Source organism: Trachypithecus francoisi, unplaced genomic scaffold (genome assembly GCF_009764315.1).
Source record: "Trachypithecus francoisi isolate TF-2019V2 unplaced genomic scaffold, Tfra_2.0 Lachesis_group8, whole genome shotgun sequence".
NCBI lineage: Eukaryota > Metazoa > Chordata > Mammalia > Primates > Cercopithecidae > Trachypithecus > Trachypithecus francoisi.
In genome coordinates, this window is record NW_022681473.1 from 54,530,309 (window position 1) to 54,552,418 (window position 22,110).

A 22,110-nucleotide genomic window follows, 5' to 3' on the forward strand; every position below is an offset into this window, starting at 1 on the left:
GAGGACAATGAAGAGAGAATCACCTACCAGGGGCCTGGCAACAATTGAGACTTAAATTACACTCTTGGTACAGGTTGCTACAAGCAACCTTTTGTTTTTCCCTAACTGTAGCAGACACTGATGAAATTAGATGTTTTAGAGCTGTAGAACCAGTTTTGGAGCGATTTCAAATATTTTATTTCAACTGGCATGATTGCATAACGTCCATTCACAAAACGCCATGCTCCATATTGAGCCTGAGTGCACTAGATCAAGGCAAAGCAATTAGTGTATTTGGCCACTGTGGGTTTTGTTGAGTACGTGTTCGAAATAGATTGCTAAGATTCTTAGTTTTATGTTGTTGATATTGCAGTTGGCTGTAATGTTGGTAAATATATACATTTAGCCAGTCTGAAGAGTAAGTTATTTTATATGTTGATAAAATATGCTAATTATTTAATTAATTTATTATTTTTGAGGCAGGGTCTCACTCTGTCATTCAGGATGGAGTATGGTGGCACGATCATAGCTCACTGCAGCCTCAAACTCCTGGGCTCAAGCAGTCTCCTGCTTCAGCCTCTCAAGTAGCTGGGGCTATAGGCGGACACCACCACATCTGGCAAAATATGCTAATTATTAAAAAGGAGTGAAGAAAGTTGATCTTAATAAGTGATATATACGTATAATTTGTTATATATAATTATATGTGTGTGTAGATATAGATATAGATATATTTAGACAGGGTCTCACTCTGTCACCCTGGAGGGCAGTGATGTGATCATGGCTCATTGCAGCCTTGACCTCCCTGGGCTCAGGTGATTCTCCAGCCTCTGCCTCCCAAAGTGCTGGAATTACAGGCATGAGCCACCACGCTCAACCTAAATAATATTTTAGATCTTAAGTTAGATATCTTTTAAATAGCAGGACACAAATCAAAGTGTTTTAAGTAGTTTGTATAAATTATTAAGAAACAATACGAAGCTATGTTAGTTTGCTGGGGCTAGGGCTGCCGTAACAAAGTACCACAGACTGGATGACTTAAACAACAGAAATGTATTTTCTGACAATTCTGTAGGTCGGAAGTGAGAGCTCTAGGCATTGGCAGGTTTGGTTCTCCTGAGGCTTCTTTCCCTGGCTCTTATATGGCCATATTCTCTCTGTGGCTTCACATGTTCTTCCCTCTCTATGAGTTGAAATCCTAATCTCCTCTTCCTATAAAAACTTCAGTCATTGAATTAGGGTTCACCCTAATGACTTTATTTTAATTTATGACCTCTCTAAAGATCCTGTCTCTAAATATAGTCACATTCTGAGGTACTGGGAGTTAGGACTTCCATAAATGAATTTTGAGGTGAACACAATACGGCCCATAACAGAAGCCTATCAGCAGGACACATCTCTGCAGCTGAATTATTTTTATTATTTTCCTTTTTAAAAAAATTTCAATAGTTTTGGGGGAACAGGTGTTTGTTGTTATGTGGATAAATTTTTTAGTGTTGATTCCTGAGATTTTGGAGCAACTGTCACCCAAGCAGTGTACACTGTACCCAATGTGTAGTCTTTTGTCCGTCACCCCTCCACCCTTCTCCCACCCCCGAGTCCCCAAAGCCCATCACATCATTCTTCTGCCTTTGTGTCCTCATAGCTTAGCTCCCACTTACAAGTGAGAACATATGACGTTTGGTTTTCCATTCCTGAGTTACTTCACTTAGAATAACGGTCTCCAACTCCACCCAGGTTGTCGTGAATGCCATTATTTCATTCCTTTTTACGGCTGAGTATCCCATGTTGTTGCAGCTGAATTTTTAAATTATACTTTTCCCTATTAATTATTAAAATAAGGTTTGTTTGTGAAGTATTAGGACAAATCATCATTAGGCAAAAGTTTTAGGGTTATAAGTTATCAGTACAGTTGCCTGGGCAGTTGTCTTAGAATACCCTGTGTCATAATTTCCTCTGGGGTTTCAGTAAATATTCACCTCCAAAACATCACTGTATTTTCAGGAATTTAAAATTACATAAAATGCTCCCTTAGGTAAGAACTGGAAATAAAGGTCAACACACCTAATTTGACTGTCAGTAAAACACTCTGATAGAAATCTTAGTTCTGGCAGGTTTGAATAACCAGAAAACCCTCCCGCTAAAAACACCTAGATTTGCCAGATTGAAACACACACACACACACACACAGCAAATGTCCTCATAAATGAATAGCTGAGCTATGTAATAATCTGAAGAACAGGCATGTAAGCCCATGCTAAGACTACCCAGGTAGTGGTGGCTGACAGCAGAATGTTCCATATTCCAGTGAATTGTGTCTTAATGTTCACACGGAAACAGAATTAGAGGCTTTGGGCTCACGTTGGAACCGCTAAAAGATTACACCCTAAGTAAAAGTGGGGGAACTAAAAAAAAAATCCCACCAACACATATGTTCTGGGGTATAAAAGTTATAGATGGTGCAATGGGGGAAGAGTCTCTCCTAAGCACTTAAAATCACAGGTCTGTATCTCAGGTGGGTTTGGTGTTTAACATTGTCTGCTTGGTCTGGGAATCTCCAAGGCAAGAGATTAGCATGGATATTATCCCTAAGTATGTGATACCTTTGGGATGTCTGAACAAGTTATTTTTTTCATTGATTTTACTTCCCCTAGTAGTAATTAAATAACAACACCTAACAGGTATGGAATATTTACTTGTGTCAGAATTGTACATACAGAAACTCATTTAATCCTCAGAACAACCCTATAACAGGGGCACTGTAATCTGTCAACACTGTAGATGACAAGGGTGGGAGTGAGGTTGGGCTGGGGTAGTCATATCTGTCTCCGAGGATTGGTGTGGAAAATCAGATGGGGTGTCAGGTGTTAGTTCAATGCGTATGTGTCATTGCTTTAGCAGCGGTCATTGCTTTGGAAGTGGTCACTACTCTATCTCTTGGAGTTTTCTCACTTCAGGTGGAACACAGACTCTCCAACTCTTCTCGTCCTCTCTTTCTTGTCCCCAGTGACAAGAAGCACATGATCTCTCCCCTCTTGTGTGTGTGTGTGTGTGTGTGTGTGTGTGTATTATTACTATTTCTTTTGGTGGAGACAGGGTCTTGCTATGTTGCCCAGGCTAGCCTCGAACCCCTGGTCTCAAGAAAAGCTCTTGGCTTCCCAAAGTTCTGGGATTACAGGTGTGAGCCAGTATACCCGGCTCCTCCCTCCTGAAGGATTTTATTATTGATCCTTATTGAAGGAAGGAAGGAAAGAAGATAGAACTTCAGGTAGGCCCTGAAAGATGGGTAGGATTTAAATAAGCAGAATCGTGGGAAGGATGTTTTATGCAGAAAGGATATCATGAGCAAAATCTTGACAAGAACACTCTTTAAGGCTAGCAACAAAAGCACATGTCATAGCATTAAAACTTACTGGTTATCTGACATCCGTTGTGTGTTCCATCTCCTCCAGGAAGCCTTCCTTGTTATCCTTCTACAAGGAACTCTCTCTTTTATATTTTTATCGTCTCCAAAGATAGCTTGGCATTGAACTATATTCAGCTTTGGAGAACAGTATATCACAGTATATTTACCCTTTTCTCTTTAAAATACATTGTTGTGTATGTGGTCCTGTCTTCCCTCTGCCTCTGTCCTTCTTGAAGAGATACTTTCCGAACACCCCCTCTCCCAGGGTAAGAATGCTGGAAAATGCTCATTACATAAATTTGGAGTTTTCTTGTATATATATTTAAAAAATGGAAACATAGTAAAGAACTTTGTTTCTAAAAGCAAATGTTGTGTGGAACCCCTATTAACCTCAATAGGGAAAGCTCCAGGTTCAAAAGGTCAAAGAGACCCAGAGCCAGCAAAGGAGACATGGGGTTTTATTAGGGCTCACATACAGAGGAGAGAGTCCAGTGGGCGGTGGACTGGGCAGGGGACCCGCCTTACCTACCCACATTTGGTCCAGTGGCGGCGGGAGGGACCGCATAACCACATGACCTAGTGAAGACAGTGGGCTGGGCAGGAAAACCATACTGCTTGCACACAGCATGCAGTTTATACAGCATTTTCACTTAATACTTTCCTGCTAACAACCTCCACCTGGCAACCTTCATTTACCCCAGAACTCAAGGCCTCAATCTCCTGTATAGCCTGTGTTCCATTGGATGGGCCACAGGCTCAGATGTTCCTCATTGACAAGGAAAGAATCTCCAGGTTGGCCATGCACGGATTCCCTAGCTCGGAAACACACACATTTCAGGTGTATCTACCATACAAAGTCATTCTAAGGTATGCTTAAGTTATTGCTACAGGTGCATTTACCCAACAAATGTACACATGGACTTTGCATGTTTCTTCTACTTTGTGTAGAAGAAACTTTCTGCTTAAATGTTTAAGTAAATATTTTGAAGATATTTTCAGGACCTTGAAAAGATTATTCTTCACATTCATTCCTAAAAGTTGTAAGAAGTATTTCAAATTAAAAACAAGATGGGTCATTTTGACCGAATGATCTTGGATTTTGTATATTAAAAGATCTTTATAAAATGGGTTTAGAACTGTTTTAAAATATTTTTTCCTGATTCTTTCTCTATCTTTATGTATGTTATAAACATACCGTGTTCTGGGAACTGTCAGGGCAGAGAAAAAAATTAACATGTACTCCAATGAGAATTATTTTTACTTATCCCTGGGGTGCTTTTATGCATAAAGACGTATACTGTAACCATTTAAGAAATTCTTTCCCGGCTGGGCGCTGTGGCTCATGCCTGTAATCCTAGCACTTTGGGAGGCCAAGGCGGGCAGATCACGAGGTCAGGAGATCGAGATCATCCTGGCTAACAAGGTGAAACCCCGTCTCTACTAAAAATACAAATAATTAGCCAGGCGTAGTGGCGTGTGCCTGTAGTCCTAGCTACTCGGGAGGCTGAGGCAGGAGAATGGTGTGAACCTGGGAAGTGGAGCTTGCAGTGAGCCGAGATTGTGCCACTGCACTCCAGCCTGGGCGACAGAGCAAGACTCGGTCTCAAAAAAAAAAGAAAAAAATTCTTTCCCAACTATCCTACCCACACTTGCTTCCTCAGTTAATGTGGAAAATAAATTTGACTGTGTAGTTTATGGTTGGCCACATTAGTGGCTAACACAGTGTAACCAAACTTAGTCAACTCATCAGTGTTATTGGTCTGAGGATGTGTCAAAGCCAGGTCACACTGACTTATCTACGCCACAGTGCAGACAGCTGGCGCACGTGAAGGCTATTTACAAAGGCAATTAAAAAAAGGCATTGGGATTAGCACTATTTTTAATTCCTTCTGTTTTATTTGAAAAAATTGTGTTCCAATGTTAATAGCATTTTAAAATAACTTTATTTTACAGTGGAATAAAGGGAGAACTTTTCAAGTGTTGGAGAGACTTTCTACTTTTTTGCTTTCAGCGATAGCACAGTCCCTTCAAGCAGTGCTTCTCAAATGTTTTAGGTAACAAGCATCACCTGGAGAGTTGACGCAGCTTTCTGGGCCCCACTCCCAGTTTCTGGTTCAGTAGGTATGGGGTAGAGTGGATAATTCGCTCTTCTCATAAGGTGCTGTCGATGCTGCTGGTTTGAGAACCGCAGCTTAGAGAGCCTGGGGATTAGAGAATCCTAGAGTGAGACCTTAGAGGGAGAAGTTATAATTTCTTGGATACTTACATTGTGCCAGGCACTGTGCAAATCTCCCCCCATACATTATGTCTAATCCATGCAACAGCCTTACAAGTTGGGAACGACTATTCCTATTTTATGGATCAAGGAACTGAAGCTCAGAATATTAATCAAGTTATCCAAGATCACAGAGCTAGGAAGTGGCAGAGACAGAATTTGAAGTGGGTTTTTTCCTATCTCCAGATCCAAGTTGTTTCCATAAAAGTACGCTTTATCAGGATTAAAGTTTATCTAGTCCCAGTTCCTTCCTCATGCGGGGAAAGCTTCTCTACCATCCCTGAACCAGGATTCCTCTGCTTCTGCTCAGATCCACCAGCAACAGGTACTCTCTACTTCATGAAGGATGCCTTGCTGGGGGACAGCTAGAGTGACCAACCATCTCTTGGCCCCATTTGCCTGTCCTAGCAGTTCTCCAAGATGGCACTTTCAATTTTAATACCAGGACAGTCCTGGGCAAACTGGGAATGTTTGGTCACTCTAGGGCAGCTCAAACCATTTCCGATTCTTTATAAAGAGCCAAGCCTTTCTTCCCATGGTTTTCCACTTCTGTTACAGTTTTCAGTAAAAGGGTCTTGCACATGACAGTCCTTCAGATGTTTGAAGACAGTACTCATTCTACCAGACTCTAGACTGCTTTTTTTTTGAGACAGTCTCACTCCATCACCCAGGCTGGAGTGCAGTGGTGCAATCTCGGCTTATTGCAACCTCTGCCTCCTGGGTTCAAGTGATTCTTTTGCCTCACCCTACCACATAGCTGGGACTACAGGTGTGTGCCACTATGTCTGGCTAATTTTTGTATTTTTAGTAGAGATAGGGTTTCACCATATTGGCCAGGCTGATCTCAAACTCCTGACCTCAGGTGATCCACCCGCCTCAGCCTCCCAAAGTGCTGGGATTACAGGCATGAGCCACGGCGCCCAGCCTCTAGACTTTTTATTCCCCTCAGCCTTTCCTCACATAACATCATTTATACAGTACTTATGATGTGTCAGGAACTCTTCTAAATGCTTTGTATATATATCTTAACTAATTTAATCCTCACAAGATTCCTGTGACATGGGTACTGTTATAGTCCACATTTTACAGATGAAGAAATGGAGGCACATGTTAGGTCAAACAGGGAAAGGTGGTTTTTTTTGTTTGTATTGTTTTTTAAATTTTAACTTTTTAACTTTTAGGTTCATGGGTACATGTGCAGATTTGTCATAGAGGTAAACTTGTGTTACAGGAGTTTGTTGTACAGCTTATTTCATCACCATAAGCCCAGTACCAAATAATTACTTTTCTGCTCCTCTCCCTCCTCCCACCCTCCACCCTCAAGTAGGCACCAGTGTGTGTTGGTCCCTTCTTTGTGTCCATGTGTTCTCATCATTTAGCTCCTGCTTATAAGTGAGAACATGGGGTATTTGTTTTTCTATTCCTGTGTGAGTTGGCTGAGGATAATAAAAGGAATTATTAACTGCTGAAAGGATTACTATACTACGTAAAGAAACTCTGCTCAGTACCCTAGGGCTGAGGCAGGGCACCGAAAGAAGCCAACCTTGGGAGTAATTCAGATCTCACTGGAGAAGGTGTGGTTCAGCCACCAAGAGCAGTGTCTGGTTAGGACAGGCTGGAGCTGGCTGGAGTTGCTGGACAAGCAGTTGGCCACCCCTAGAATGCAGGAAGACATGCAGGCCATCAGCATGTGGTGGCCTGGGTGGTCAGGGCACTGGTTTGGGCAGGAGGCCTTCAGAGCATGTGAGCCACACAGGGGCTGCACAGGGGCTCTGGTTTTTGCCGAGAGGGCTCTGGAAAGGTTGTAGCTAGGCCGAGCCACAGGGTTGCAGAGACACAGTGCTCTGCGTACCTGACTGGGGCAAAGTCACCATGTGTCCTCATGCTCACCCCACCAACCCTCAACCTTGGCAAAATGGCTGGAAGGTCTTTTCCTCCTTCGACGTCCCTCCAGCTTCCAACTGAGAAAGCTTAACATCATGCCCACTTTAAGGGAGGGACACTTAAAGGAAATCTGTTGCTTAGTGCAGCGCATACATTGAAAGGCTCATTCCGTGAGCTCAGAGGCAATAAATTGATACTGAACAATTGAGCACCAGGTTTTTAAAAAAAATTCAAGTCAAAAAATAATATAAATCCAAGGTAAAAATTTTCAAATCCTTTAACTTTACTTTAGAAAGATACAAAATGAAAACAGAGACTCAATTTTCTTTCCTCTCATCCAATTTTCTCTTCCTAAAAGCATACTTTTCTGTGATTCTTTCCAGAAAAAAGAATTGCATCTACCTACATTGTGAGTCAGTGTTATAATTTATACAAAGGGGATAATTTGTCCTCTACACCATGCTTTTTTTTTTTAATTTTTTTTGACAGTGTCTCACTCTGTCATCCAGACTGGAGTGCAGTGGTGCAATCACAACTCACTGCAGTTTTGAACTTCTGGGTTCAAGTGATCCTCCTGACTTGGTTTCTCAAGCAGCTGGGACTACAGGCGTGTGCTACGATACCTGGCTAAATTTTTTTGCAGAGAGGAAGGTGGGCAGATTCTTGCTCTGTCATCCAGGCTGGAGTGCAGTGACACAATCTCAGTCCACTGCAACCTCCATCTTCTGGGTTCAAGAGATTTTCATGCCTCAGCCTCTGGAGTAGCTGGGATAACAGGTGTGTGCCACCACACCTGTCTGATTTTTTGTATTTTTAGTAGAGATGGTGTTTCACTATGTTGGCCAGGCTGGTCTCAAACTCCTGACCTCATGATCCACCCGCCTTGGCCTCCCAAGTGCTGGGATTACAGGCGTGAGCTACCACACCGGCCCATTTTTTTTTTTTTTTTTTTTTTTTGTGATGGAGTCTCCCTCTGTTACCCAGTGATGTGAAGTGATCTTGGCTTACTGCAACCTTCCCATCCTGGGTTCAAGCAATTCTCCTGCCTCAGCCTCCTCAGTAGCTGGGACTACAGGCACATGCCTCCATGCCCAGCTAATTTTTTAATTTTTTTTGGTGGAGATGGGGTTTCACCATATTGGTCAGGCTGGTCTCAAACTCCTGACCTCAGGTGATCTGCCCACCTTGGCCTCCCAAGCTGCTGGGATTACAGGTGTGAGCCACTGCCTCACAACCCCACTTCTCAACCCTTCCATGGCTCCCACAGCACTTAGAATAGAGTCCAAACCCCTTTCCATTCTCATCGAGGCCCTGGCCCCTCTGGCTACCCTCCAGCTACAGCTACTACCTACCTCTATCACCTTTTCTGGGGCCTTCACGACAGCCTTCTTGCGCCTCTGTCTGGAAGACCCGCCCCAAACCCCTTATCCCTTGGATGTGACTCGTATTCATGCTTAAGTTGCCTCCTTATCTTCCCGGAAGCTTCCCCTTGTCTTAGTCTATCCCAGCATCTTACTAAGTTCCTTTATCATGATTCACGACTTTGTATTTGTGTATACAGAACAGTAAGTGCCATTTGGGCAGGGATAGTTTCTTTTTGTATCCTTAGTACCAACCCAGTGTCTAGCAAACAGTAGAGGTGCAGTAAACATATGACTCATAAATGAATGAATAAACCCTTTTAATCTTCACCCTGGTCCTGTGAGGTAGGGATTATAACCTCTGTTTTGCTTTTAAAAAAAATCGAGGACATGAGACTCAGAACGACTAGGTGACCGTTCACAAGTTCCAGCACACTGAGGAGTGATGGGTGGGTGAAAATATTGGTGAACCTATTCCAGCCTCCAGACCACAGAGGAACATGAAAAGGTTGGCCAAGAACCCCCGATGTTCTTGGTTACTGGTGAGCACCGGGGCTGTGTAGGCAAGGGCCCAGCAGAGGGCAGCAGAGGGCTGCACTGGACTGGGACCTGCCGGAAGGAGCAGGCCCTGGGCGGAGGAAAGGGTGGGCGGCCAGGCACTGGGCTGGGCCTTGGGGAGATGACCTTGTTTTGTCTAGTCCTTTGTAGGACTCTAGAGTGCGCTGATGGAGCGCTTGAGGCAACGTTCCTATTTGTGTTTACATGTGCCGATCCTCGCCACAGAGTATAAGGAAGCCGTCTTTCTTACCGTAGGGCCCTTGTTTCGAAGGTTTCTCAGTTTCTCCAAGGAGGCGGGAGGAGAGGACGGAGGGGGGGAGGTGACGGAGGGGGTGGGGGTGACGGAAGGCCCTGAGGTAGAATGGCGAGTACAAATGTGCAAATGGGATTTTTGGCCTCGGCTGCTAGGGGACAAACGTCCTAGGGTGGTGTCCAGCAGTTAGCGCCAGGAAGGGAGCTGGGAAGGCTCTGAGACAGCAAGGAGCAGGGTGGTGGAAGTAGGAGGTCATAATTGGCTCAGGGACATACATTGTCAGAAATGACTTTCTGGGTTTCTTATGCTCTCTAAATGGATTTCCTTTCTCTTCTCCTTTTTCGTTAGGAAAGTTGTTAAAATTTCCACCCTATCATCTCTGCTTAGGGGAAAAGGGATTTTGCTCATGAACTGGGGTGAGGGTGCGGGGATGGGGGAGCCCCTTGGGGGCCAGCAGGGTGGCAGCAGCAGAGTCAGAATGGAAGGCCCCAACAAGAATGATATAATGGACTTTGGGGACTGGCGGGAGTGGGGGAAAGTTGGGAGGGGAGTGAGGGATAAAAGACTACACACTGGGTACAGTGTACATTGCTGGGGGTACATTGCTGGGGTGACAGTGTCAGAAATCACCACTGATGAACTTATGCATGTAACCAAAACCACCTATACCTCAAAACCTATTGAAATAAAAATAAAATAAAATAAAAATTTAAAAAACAATGGAAGGCACACTTATTCCAGCATATGGTCTTCTCAGCTAATACAAACATACACACACACTTTACCATATATGCACAATCACACACAACATACACGCTTACACAGTCACATCATGTGCACAATACACTCTTATCCCCACAAGCACACACTTCACACACTGACGCATCACACATTCACACTGACACACACAACACGATCCACCTACACCCACACTGAAGAAGGGTCTTTGGGGTGAAGATCTGCAGCTGCCATTCCTGCAGTTGCTCTCCCTTCCACACCCCCATCCCATTGTGTAAAGCAGCAATGTGGTTTAAGTCTAGGATCAAACCAACTCTTAGTTTCAGGGGTCAGTTCCAATTGGCCTAAACCCATCAACATAATCCCTGCCTCCTTGGCATTCCCTTGGCCACTGCGATTGTTTTAGGGGTGGGCATACAACCACACTGAGCCCCCAGACATGAGTGAGGAAGTGCTGAGCCCTGGACGCTGTCAGCTGCCTTGTGCTACCTCAAGGAAAGACTGGTTTAGAAAAAGCCGACTGGGAGGCAGAGGTGAGAAATTTTCAGACAAGCAGAGTTGCAGCCCCCCAAATGCTGGGAGCTCTCAACAGCCTGTGCCAGAAGCCCACATTACCTCTAAACTTTAGATTTTGTGAACCCATACATTGTTTTGGTTGTTTAAGGCCTTCAAGTTTGGTTTTCCTTCCCTCCCTCCCTCCCTCTCTCCCTCCCTCCCTTCCTTCCATCTCACTGTGTCACCCAGACTGGAGTGCAGTGGTTATGATCATGGTTCCTATAGGCTCAAACTCACGGGCTCAAGCAATCCTCCCACCTCAGCTTCCTGAATAGCTAGGATTACAGGCAGGTGCCACTGCACCTGGCAATTTTCTGTTTCTTATACCTGAAAACCTCAGAATGGAACAACTGCTCCCAGAACTTTTTTACTGGAAAGCCCATGAGGGGTCCAGCCTCCTCTTTAAGGAGGACTTCTCCTTCCTCCCCCTCCTTTGTCCCCTTGGTCCTCAAAGTAACCACAATGCACCTGACATGGTTCTTGGAGCCTTATGCATATAACAGAGAAGAAGAAAATAGTATTTAAAACCATGGCCCACTGTAGCCACTTTGCCTTAAAAGGAAAGTGACACAACAGAAATCTGTAACAGATCTCTAAATGGATCGTGTTCCTTGCAGAGGCCAAGATGAGATTCCAGCCAATGTTTGGAGATTTCAAAGGGCAGGAAACCTTGGCTGACATGGTGGCACTCAAGGCACAGGATTATTATTTATATATGTAATATATTCAATTATGTCAGTATATATTATATATACTTAAATGTATTCATTTAATGAGTGAATTAAGCACCCTAAGAAGTGAGCATTACTTTCCCCATTTTACAGATTATAAATGAGGCTGAGACAGAATCACCCACTCAGCTACAAAGGGGTAGAACTGGACTTCCAAGCCAGGGCTTCTTGGCTCTGAAGTTTGTGGTTGCCCTTCCAGAACAGTATGCCATTTGCCACCCTCATAGCGGCCTCCTGAATGTGATTTGGTCTAGGTGGGCTTCTTGGGAAGGGAAGTGTTAAAGAGGTAGGAGGCAAGTTTTATTTGTATGTTTACTTAACTTTTCATGTTTATTTAAACTTTCTTGGGAGTGATGGAGGGGGAATGGGGAGAAGAGAGAAACTTTCTATTCTCTTCTGTGAGACAAGAGTCTCACTCTGTTGCCCAGACTGGAGTGCAGTGGTGTGATCTTGGCTCACAGCAACCTCCACCTCTGGGGTTCAAGTGATTCTTGTGCCTCGGCCTCCCAAGTAGCTGAGACTACAGGTGCATGCCACCACCCAGCTAATTTTGTATTTAGTAGAGATAGGGTTTTGCCATGTTGGCCAGGCTGGTCTCAAACTCCTGGGCTCAGGTCATCTGCCCACCTCTGCCTCCCAAAGTGCTGGGCTTACAGGCATGAGCCACTGTGCCTGGCAGAGAAACTCTTACACCAGGATTCTGATCACGGTAAGGAGAAGCCCAGTGGACCTTGGAAAGTCAAACTCTGCTGGGGAGGCAATGTGGCATAGTGCTGGGCACACAGGCTTAGAGCCCAGCTAGACTGAGTTCAAGTCCCAGGGCCATGATGTATTAACTGTGATCTCAGACAAGTTAGTCAACCTATTGAGACTTGAGTTTCATCCCTAAAAATGAGACCTACCTCCTAAGGTCTTTGAGTAAATCAAACCAAAAACCACAAGTAAAGCACTTAGCATAGTGCCTAGCATCCCTCAAATGATAGCTGTCATCATACACATTAAAATACATAGTGCTTGGCAGATTCGGAGGCATTCTAAAGTCCCTTGCTGGTAAACGTTGCCATGCTCATATACTACACTCATATAAACATTGCCATGCTCATATACTACACCATACTGAGAGGGCACGGGAAGGCAGCTCATGCACAGTGCTTTTCTGTGTTTTTGTCCCAAGCTGGTGGGAAGTGGGGTGGCCTTCGGTTTGGACTACCTCTGTCATTGGCTATTGGTATGAAAGAAGAAGGAGCTGCTTACTATACAAAAGACCAGTATCCTTCATGGAGACATGAGGACAGAGGGATTTAAATATATTTGGTTTTTCTTTGCCAGGAAGCCTGGCACAGAAGAGCTGGTTCTCAGAGATCCTGGTGCCCCCTCTGATATCTGGCTGAGAAATCAAGCTGGAGGTGGTAGGAAATCTGATCACCATGGTTGGCCAGGACCTGTTCAGAGACTGTCAAGGCTGGGATAGGAGTGTGGGTTAGGTCTGCCCTGGGAGCTGGCTAGAAGGAAGGTGAGGCAGGCAAGGCACTTGGGGCTTAGCATTAGAGGAGACACTCGCTCTCAGGTGCTGACCCTGCACTTGCATGAGCCAGGGAAGGAGTGTCTTCTTCAATTCTGTGCCCTGGGCACCCCCCTTGCCTCACTAGCTAGGGGGGCAGAAAGAGAGAGAGAGAGAGAGAGAGAGAATGCAAGGAAGATGAAAGTCATAGTCCTTTATAGCCTAATCTCAGAAGTGACACCCCATCACTTTAGTCTTATTATGTTAGAAGCAACTCATTCTGTACAGTACACACACGCACACACACACACGCACACATGAGGAGACATACCAGGATGTGACTGTAACTGCCTACTGGGTTCTCCTTGCCTGCTGCCCAGACAGAGCCAATTTATCAAGACAGGGAAATTGCAATAGAGAAAGAGTTTAACTCACACAGAGTCAGAGTCAGCTGTGTGGGAGACCAGAGTTTTGTTATTATTCAAAGCAGTCTCCCTGAAAACTAGAGGATCGGGGTTTTTAATGATAAGTTGCTGAGTAGGGGGTGGGGAAGTGGGGAGTGCCGATTGGTCAGGTGGGATATGAAATCAGGGAGTGGAAGCTGTCCTCTTGCACTGAGTCAGTTCCCGGGTAGGGGCCACGTGACTGGATGAGCCAGTTTATCAATCTGGGTGGTACCAGCTCATCCTCTGAATGCAGGGTCTGCAAAATATCCCAAGCACTGATCTTAGGCTTTACAGTAGTGATGTTAGCCCCAGGATGCAATTTGGGAAGATTCAGAATCTTACAGCCTCCAGCTGCATGACTCCTAAACCACAATTTTTAATCTTGTGGCGAATTTGTTAGTCCTGCAAAGGCAGTCTAGTCCCCAGGCAGGAAGGGGATTTGTTTGGGGAAAGGGCTGTTATCTTTATTTCAAAGTTAAACTATAAACTGACTTCCTCCCAAAGTTAGTTCAGCCTGTGCCCAGGAATGAACACGGACAGCTTGGAGGTTAGAAGCAAGACGGAGTCAGTTAGGTTAGATCTCTTTCACTGTGATAAATTTCTCAGTTGAAATTTTTGCAAAGGCAGTTTCATGAGTACCCAGATCATCAAGACCATTTCAGAAGTGGCCTACCACAGGAAGGGAGTAGAGGCAAACAATTGGGATTTACTAAGGTCTAAACATGTGTGAGAGCATCCCATAATTATCCCATTAGGTTCTTTTTTTTTTTTTTTTGAGGCGGAGTTTTACTCTTGTTGCCTAGGCTAGAGTGTAGTGGTGAGATCTCAGCTCACTGAAACCTCCACCTCCCCACCTCCCGGGTTGGGTTCAAGCAATTCTCCTGCCTCAGTCTCTCAAGTAGCTGGGATTACAGGTGTCCGCCACCACACCCAGCTAATTTTTGTAGTTTTAGTAGAGATGGGGTTTCACCATATTGGCCAGGCTGGTCTCGGACTCCTGACCTCAAATGATCTGCCCGCCTCGGCCTCCCAAAGTGTTGGGATTACAGGCATGAGCCACCGCGCCTGGCTCCATTAGGTTCTCATGTTAGGCTTGTGAGAAGACCGGCCTCTGTTATTCTCTACACAAAAGAACATTGAGGAAGGTTCTGAGGAATTGAAGCCCACTTGGGAGGCCCATATACATCTGAGGAAGACAAGTCTGAGTTCTGTGAGAAACTACAAGTGAGGGCCCTGAGGTTGGAGTTCAGAGATTAGTTAAGTTTGTAGCATGATTGGCAACTGACAGACAAGCTGACTTCAAACCCAAAGCCACTGCTTGAGTGGGGAAGGTGGAGACTCCCCTCTTGTGATGAAATGTGTGGGGGACAACAATAAGACTGCAGGACAGCTCCCCAGAGGCTGAGGTTGGGATTGGAGTTATGAAGCCACTGCATACGGATGTTCCTGAATTGTCCATGATGTTGGAAGAAACAGCCACAAGCTCCTACAAGAAGAAGTCCTCAGGCCGGGCGCGGTGGCTCAAGCCTGTAATCCCAGCACTTTGGGAGGCCGAGACGGGCGGATCACGAGGTCAGGAGATCGAGACCATCCTGGCTAACATGGTGAAACCCCGTCTCTACTAAAAAATACAAAAAACTAGCCGGGCGAGGTGGTGGGCGCCTGTAGTCCCAGCTACTCAGGAGGCTGAGGCAGGAGAATGGTGTGAACCCGGGAGGCGGAGCTTGCAGTGAGCTGAGATCCGGCCACTGCACTCCAGCCTGGGTGACAGAGCGAGACTCCGCCTCAAAAAAAAAAAAAAAAAAGAAGAAGTCCTCTGACAAGCTGCCTCTGTGCTTCAGTGGGCCTGCCAGCCCAGCAGAGTGTCACCCCGATGGCTGCCTCAGACAGAAGTTGGAAGACAAGGTGGGTCCTGAGATGATCAGGATAGTCAGAATAGGAGGAACTTGTGAATAGAGGACAGCAAAGTGGGGACCATGCAGAACATTTGGAATTTCTAGTAGATGGACCTATAAGCTAAGCTACCTTTCCTTAGCTTGTATGATTTCTGGAGTTTCCCCTACTGTCCTGGGATGCAGCTGTGTTGATGTGACTGGAGCAAAGGTCACATCCTCTGTATGGGCTGGGTGCGGTGGCTCATGTCTGTAATCCCAGTGCTTTGTGGGGGCCAAGGTGGGAGGATCACTTAAGCCCAGGGATTTCACACCAGACTGAGCAATATAATGAGACCCTATCTCTATAAGTAATTTAAAAATTAGCTGGGCATGATGGTGTGCACCTGTGGTCCCAGCTACTCAGGATTGCTTGAGCCTGAGAAATTGAGGCTGCAGTGAGCTGTGATCATGCTGCTGCACTCCAACCTGGGTGATAGAGCAAGACCCTGTCTCAAAAAAATAAAAAAAAATAAAAAAACCCCACAAAAAAACCTTATTCCCTGTAAGCCTTAGTTCCCATAGTTTTAATATGGTGATAAGGCCTACTCATCGTGTTATAGGAATTAAGAGATATAAGTTACTTCGTTTACAGTAGGTGCCTAATAAAAGCAAATTCTCTTCTCCCCTCCACCTTCTCCCTCTCTCCCCCCATTCGAAATGATATGGTGTGGTTTATCTGTACACAGTAGATTGACACTCAACTTTCTTTCTTTTTTTTTTTTTTTTTGAGACGGAGTCTCGCTCTGTTGCCCAGGCTGGAGTGCAGTGGCGGGATCTCAGCTCACTGCAAGCTCCGCCTCCCGGGTTTACGCCATTCTCCTGCCTCAGCCTCCCGAGTAGCTGGGACTACAGGCGCCCGCCACCTCGCCCAGCTAGTTATTTTTTGTATTTTTTAGTAGAGACGGGGTTTCACCGTGTTAGCCAGGATGGTCTCGATCCGTTGACCTCGTGATCCGCCCGTCTCGGCCTCCCAAAGTGCTGGGATTACACAGGCTTAGAGCCACCGCGCCCGGCCGACACTCAACTTTCATTCCCTCTGCCTTCCACTGAACTGTCTGGTATTGCAAAGGCTGGAAAGCTAAAAACTACATTTCCCAGACTCCCATGCGGTCAGGGGGTCCGAGGGCGTTAAGGCTCTGCGAATCAGATGCACTGTGGGAGATCTGGGCGGAAGCCAGGGAAGACCCTTGCCTGCTGCTCCCGCTGTTTTTTGCGGGCACTGCCGTGGGGGGACTGGCACTGGGGCCCTGTCACCGTCCTCATGACGTTGGGAGGCGAGGGGCATCTGTTCTGCTGGGAGCCGGGCCTGGTCAGAGGCGACCCAGCAGCCCCCTTATTGGCACGGGGCTCAGGTTTCATTTGGGAAGCCTTGCTGAAATCTCAAAGTCTCTTCTAAATCCCTCCTAGTAGTTTTGTAAGACACTTAATACCCTGTCATAAATCCTCTCTCGCTTAATCTGCCCAGAGTGGATTTTGTCTCTTCAGCTCACCAATATAAATGGTATGGAGAGATTTTTATTGCCGAATTCCTCTTGGAGCAATCACTCTGTGTGTGTTTTGGAAAGATGCCTTGATAAGGGCTTGCAACGAGAGTAGTTCCCCCCACTCACACACCCCTACCTCGCTGGAGTGGGCCCCAGCCCTGGGTGTCCTCTCACACTAAAGCTTTAGGAACTTTTTGAGTTGCTCCTGAAAAAGAGGGGAAAAGAGACAAAAGTATGGAGAGAAGGCAGAAGGACTCAGCAGATGGCGGAAGCGTGTATTATATGGCACTTTTCCAGGAGCCCCACCCCCACCCCCATTTTTCCACAAAGGCTGTGTAAATGCTTGCAGTGGCCAACTTTTTGTTGTGGAAACAAGTGAAGTGACTGAATTTTATGTTGGGGAGAACATACTATGGGGACAGAAGAGATGTGAGAGGAAGCCAGAGTTCTGAGAGGTAAAAAGAGCGGGAGACCACGAGTCCTCCCAGGGAACCAACAGAAATACTGGGGAGGGTGTTGGATCTCCAGTCCATGGGATTCAGAAGTCTGAGGCCATCTCACTTAGGTGCTGAGGAACAGAGGCCCTCGGCAGACAGCTGGGGTACACACAAATAGCAATTAGGGCTGAGTCCTTTGCCCTCTGCTGGGCTCTTTACCTCACAGCCTGATCTCTGTCTCCCTGAACTCAAAATACATAAGCTCCGCAGCCCTTCTAAACGTGGGTCACTTTCTCATCTATATTGATATGCATTTTGCTTATTGTTGTTTACCTTTTCTGTAAGACTGTCAGCTCCTGGAAGATAGAGGCTTGGATCTAATTCATCTTTCAGTCTTTAAAGTTATTACATGCAAGTGCTGTGTGTGTATGTGCCTTTGTGTATTTTTTCTGGGTAGAGTACCTACAACTTTAATCATATTCTCAAATGAGTCCAGAACCTAGAAAATGTTGAGAATATGCATGAGGAAGTCTTTTGGGGGATGTCTGGATATTGTTTCTTGACTTACATGCAAAGGAGAGTCATCTTTCAAACGTCAAATCCGTCATATCCTCAAGTTTGTCTTCCATTGAGGGTGTGCGCCCACTGAGATCTAAAGCTCATGGGCTATGCAGGAAACTTAGACTCAGTCTCTGGTTTCAAGATTCTGTCAGTTAGGGGTTCAGCCAAGCAATGCTTGTTTATAGCTTCTTCCCCAGGACGCCTTGCCCTGCATTCAGAGAGGTTTACAAGCCAAGCCGACACCAAGTGAGTCCCACTGTGGGTGGGATCCATGGCTGCCATGTGCTTTCCAGCCTGCTGTCTCTTCAGCTTGATAAATATTTATCAAGTGAATGTGGGGATGTCAGGCTCCAAAGAGTGTCTAGGGCAGTGTGTGGGTGTGTGTGGGGGTGGTGCTGGAGAGCGAGAGCCCCATGAAAGCTGGTATGTGATGGTGATGCCTTAAGACAAGAATGATAATAAAAACCCCATCATGAGTCTGTATCTCAGCAGCTCAGGGCTGGTGGGAGATGAGCTCCGTTCTAACCTGCACATCTCAGGCCAGAAACCATGGGCAAATGTCAGCAAAGCAAAGCTGGGTTCCTGACAACTGCTGAGTTTGTAAACTTTCCAAAGTTCCCATATTTATCTCTGAAATTAATCCAGTGCCACTTCTATTTGACTGACAGCATGGCATGTGGGTGTGTGGATGAGTTCAGTAAGGGAGACAATAAAAGACTGGAGGGGGCCAGATTAATTTTTGGTTGGCATTTTATGGGTTTTAACTTGGAGTAATTGGTTGTTAAAATGGAACTGTGTAACTCTCAGTTGCAACTGAGGCTTCAAAATCCCTGCGCTTTACAAGCTAAGATCACCTATGCCCCTCACACACTTAAGGATATAAGAGTTGAAGTAAAGGTGGCCAGGAGAAGCAGGTATTGGAGGAAGAATTCGATGAAAGCTGTCTGTGTGTTTTGAGTACCCCCCCAACCCTCCAACTCTAGAAGGGGTTCTGGAAGGTCTGAGAATTTTTTTTTTTTGGTGACAGAGTCTTCCTCTGTCATGCAGGCTGGAGTGCAGTAGCATGATCTCAGCTCACTGCAACCTCTACCTCTTGGGTTCAAGTGGTTCCTGCCTCAGCCTCCTGAGTAGCTGAGATTACGGGTGCATGCCACTACAATCAGCTAATTTTTGTATTTTTATTAGAGACGGGTTGGCCGTCTCTAATAAAATGTTGGCCAGGCTGGTCTCGATCCCCTGACCTCAAGTAATCGACCCGCCTCAGCCTCCCAAAGCACTGGGACTGCACCCCACCAGGTCTGAGCATTTCCTACTCTCAGAAAGCCACCCCACTACTCTGTACAACTGCCACCCCACAACCATGCCATACTAGCCACAATCTCATAGCAAAAGGATGTCCCACCCTTTCCCTGGACACCCATTAGTCAGGATCTGAACAGTGGGGTTGCTGCCACCTATGATGCCAAGACAGCACACACCTCCATGTCAGAGCTTGTCAGCAGAAAGAGCAAAAGGCATGAGAGCTAAGCTTTAGCACATCTTATTGGCAGGACCTAAATCCTCTTGGAAGGGTTGCCTGCAAGGAGAATGGGGGATGTAGTTTTCTTTCATGAGCCTCTGCAGTGCAGGAAGGATCACCAGGAGGAGGTGATCACCAGCATGGGTGCTGAGCATCAGTTCACCTTGGCTAACACACTCCTACTCATGCTCCAAGGCCCACGTCAAGGTCCGCACTGAGACTCCTCTCTCACTGTCACCTGCCCCCACCCCAGTAGAAAATTTCCTCACTGTGATCCCTGGTTTATTGTAATCCAGGTAACGTATCAGTCTCCTGTGTTAAGCTGAGAGTTTCTTGAGGGCAGGGATTTTGATTCATTTCTATGTCTCTAGCACCTCGTACCTGGCCAGATAAGTCATATCTGTAGTGGTTTTAAAACATGCCCAGAAATATTTTGATACTTTTTGTTTTTTTTTAAGTCTAGTCAAATGAAGCAGTGGAAGGAGAGAAGAAAAAAAGAAATCTGTAACTGGTTGTGATCAATTAGTTGTAAACATCACTGCATTCGGACCTGCCTATGTCTCTCTTCAAAAAGTAGAACCTAATTCCTCTTCCGTTGAGTATGGGCTAGACTTACTGACTCATTTCTAATGAATAGAATGTGATGGAAGTGATGCCTGACCCTGAGGCTGGTCATAAAAGATATGACTTGGTCTCTCTTGGATCACCAGCCCCAGGGGAAGCCAGCTGCCATGTTGTGAGGACACTCAAGCAGCCCTCTGGAGGGATCTATGTGTCAAGGAACTGAGGCCTCCTTTCCACAACCAGCGCTAACTTAAGAGGCATTTTCCTCTCCCAGGAGGGAACCTCTTTTCTCATCTAATGTGGGAGGGCACTCAAGTCTCTTGTCTTCTCTGATCCATTAATGTGGTTAAAAACCACAGCCTGTTGACTCATCCATCCTCTTTGTTTCCTATGAGTTGAGGCATGGTGGACAAAAGGAGAAGGAATCAAGGGTAGACAAAATAGAGCTGAGGCTGGGAGTTCCCTGTTCTCATCAGTGTTACTGGTTTTGGCTTGGCCAAGTTTGACTAATCTCACTGAGGAAGGTGAGGAAGGACACCTGCAGTTCAGAGCCCGCTCACCTCTCCTCATCAAAGAGAAGCTTGTGGTCCTGGTGAACCCCAGAGTCTCTGGCATGTATCACACCTGAGGAAGAAGAGCTCATCAAAGAGTAGCTTTGGCTGGGCATGGTGGCTCATGTCTGTGATCCTAGCACTTTGGGAGGCCAAGGCAGGAGGATTGCTTGAGCCCAGGAGTTTGAGACTAGCCTGGGCAACATAGCTAGACTGTGTCTCTACAAATAATTAAAAAATTAGCTGGGCATGATGGCATGTGCCTGTGGTCCCAGCTACTCAGCTGCAGTGAGCCATGTTTGCACCACTACACTCCAGCCTGGGTAACAGACCAAGACCCTGTCTCAAAAAAAAAAAAAAAAAAAAAGGCCATCTTCCAGGCCTGAACCACCCTAGTTGGCCTGCATGCAAGCAAGTGGTCTGGAAAGGCTGCACTCCACAGCAGAGAGAGAAGGGTTGTTACCCAGCAGTAATGCAAGAGCGTTTAATGCAGGCACGTTAAGCCCAGCTCTCCAAGCAACACATCCAACAAAAAGGCCCTCCTTTTCTCTGTTTCTTGAGGCAGCTGGGGATAACTGAGCAGCTGCCCTCAAGCAAACCAGCTGAGTGTAGAAATTTACTTCTTCAAGAAGGCAGGGCCTTGGCATTCCTTGACCTGCTTTTCTCATGCTGAAATCCTGTCTTTTTTATTCCTAATTACACAACTAATAAATTTTCATTATTAAAAAGTTTAAACAGTACAATTATATGGAGTAAAAACACAAATGTTCTTGACAACCTAACCCCCAGTCTCATTTCCTCCCTGCAGGTAACTATGGCTAACAGTTTGACATGTAGCCTGCCAGACCTCATGGATATAGTAGTATCACACATTATATGTTGCCCTGCAACCTGGCTGTTTTTTTCTTCTCTTCATCTTTTTTCATGTATGTACAGATCGAATTCACTCATTTTTCTGAGAGCTGTGAAATATATAGTAGTGTATGCAAGAGGAAGAACCTTCTGTAGAGTGAAGAGTGTGGGTGTTGAATGGGGAGTTCCGCTGAGCATCCAGAAGGGTTTGGATGGTGAGGGTTGGGGACAGAGTAATGGAGAGCTGAATTACTCTTTCCAACAGACGAGAGGGAATCTGGAGCTTCTGAAGCTCCCTGGAGTGGAGGAAGATTGGGGGAAGGAAGAGGTTGCTGACAAGATGGAATATGAGTGCCTTCCCCCAGTGACCCTCCTCACAGCCCTCACATCTTCAACAAGTTGACTAAATCAGTGAATGAACATATTCCCCACCTAATATCTCAAGGATGACTATAGCTCTTGGAACATTGTTTGTGAAATTGTTATTTCCAAGGTCTGTAAGAATTACGCTGCTACTTATG